Source organism: Echinops telfairi, unplaced genomic scaffold, assembly GCF_000313985.2.
Source record: "Echinops telfairi isolate 266 unplaced genomic scaffold, ASM31398v2 ScPeMD7_5;HRSCAF=22, whole genome shotgun sequence".
NCBI classification, from domain to species: domain Eukaryota; kingdom Metazoa; phylum Chordata; class Mammalia; order Afrosoricida; family Tenrecidae; genus Echinops; species Echinops telfairi.
The window spans coordinates 29,097,545-29,099,254 of record NW_022103901.1 but is presented as its reverse complement, the minus strand read 5'-3'; positions in this window follow the sequence as shown (position 1 = coordinate 29,099,254).

Genomic DNA, 1,710 nt, shown 5'->3' with positions numbered 1-1,710 from the left:
GTGCACGTGTACACGTGTGTGCAGAGCATGTGGGCACATGTGCATAGTGATCGTGAGGGGTGTGCAGGGGCCGTCCCTGTGTTAAGGAAAGATGCTTTCTGCTCTCGTGGCCTCTTGCTGGCCTGAGGGACCCCTGGTTAAATGCATTTTCTCCTGAGCTAGGCCCCTGGCCCCCAGGGGTTAATGCACAGGGACAGACAGGGCTTTCCCACCCTAGCCTGGTCCCATTGCAGGCGCAGGGACTCGGTGCCACCAGGAAATGGGATATGAGGTGTGACCCAGACTCAGAGTCTTACCTACACCTCCCCACAACTCCACCCCCTCTCACTCCCCCACATCCTCAGACCCCTCTCATCATACTGACCCCTCCTCACACACTAACTCCCCTGACCTCTCGCTCCGACACACTCGTCTCTCACCTCCCTTACCCTCATTCCCCCACTTCTCACCCTCACAGCATGCTCACCTGACCACCCCCCCCAGACACGGCTGTACCCCCCGACACTACTGAATTACAATTCTGACCAAGTCTGGCCACCGCTGAACCATGCACTGACCACGGGGGTAACCACAGCCACTGGGACCACAGCCACTGATGCCCTTCATGCTCACGTGCTCCCTCCACAAATACATCGGAGGGACCATGAGCTGGTCACTGGTCCCCCCGGGGTGGTAGGTGCTAGGTGGCGGCTCTCATACAGCCCAGATGCAATGCCCACACTGTCCAGGAGGTGGGGAGCTTGGGAGTCACACACCTGGAGGAGCCTTCTGCGACAACTGACGGGCCCCCACTCCTGGAATGCAGGGCTTCACCCACCCGAGTGGCTCCCTTTGGAAATGAGTGATTTTGGACATGTCAGCTGCCAGCTGAGTGGGCACCCTGTCTATTCCCTGAGCCACTGTGGACCAGCAGCTGGCCTCTCCGGAGCCCAGGTGCAGACAGCTCGGCACTCTCCCGAGGAGCAGCCAGTGGATTTGAAATGGCAACACTGCAGTAGCAGCCCGGTTGCTAACCCACAGCCCCACCAGGCTCCTTGTCGTTTGTTTGCTCCCTCAGCCAAAGTCCCAGTCGGGCCAGGAGGGCCGCTAAGCCGTGCAGGCAGACACGAAGCAGAGCCCCTCAGGCGCCAGCCAGCGTCTCCCTAGAAGGCAGCCCCCAGAAGCTCTGAATGCAGCCAGCACCTTGGTGTCATCGCAGGGAGCCCCCTAGACCAGGAATTCCCCCCAGAGCAGGGCAGCCCCCAGAAGCTCTGAATGCAGCCAGCATGTCTGTTTGGTGATGGGGAGCTTCCCCCAGACCAAGGCAGCCCCCAGAAGCAGCCACACGCCCATACCCGTGCCACTCTGGCTCCCTGCCCACGTCCCCCAGGCCAGGCCCACCAAGCCCCAAGGTGTCCCTGCCCCTCTGGAGGAGACCACACGGACCCCCGGGCTCTCAGCCCACGGGACAGGTCGTCGTCAGAGAGGGGCCTGCTTTCTGCCAGTCCCTACGTTCTTACCTTCGGGGCCGGGGCCTTGGGGGAGCGTGCTGCCGGGTGACCAGGGTGCCCTCCCAGACAGGGCCCCCAGGGCTGCTCCTGCACCAACCGGCTGCTGCCGGGGGCCCCGGGTAGGGCGGTCCCCCAGGGAAGCCGTGGTCCGACTCGGTCTCGGCGGCCAGCGAGGAGGCGGAGCTCCCCATGGCCCTGCCCACCTGTCACATCCGGCCGG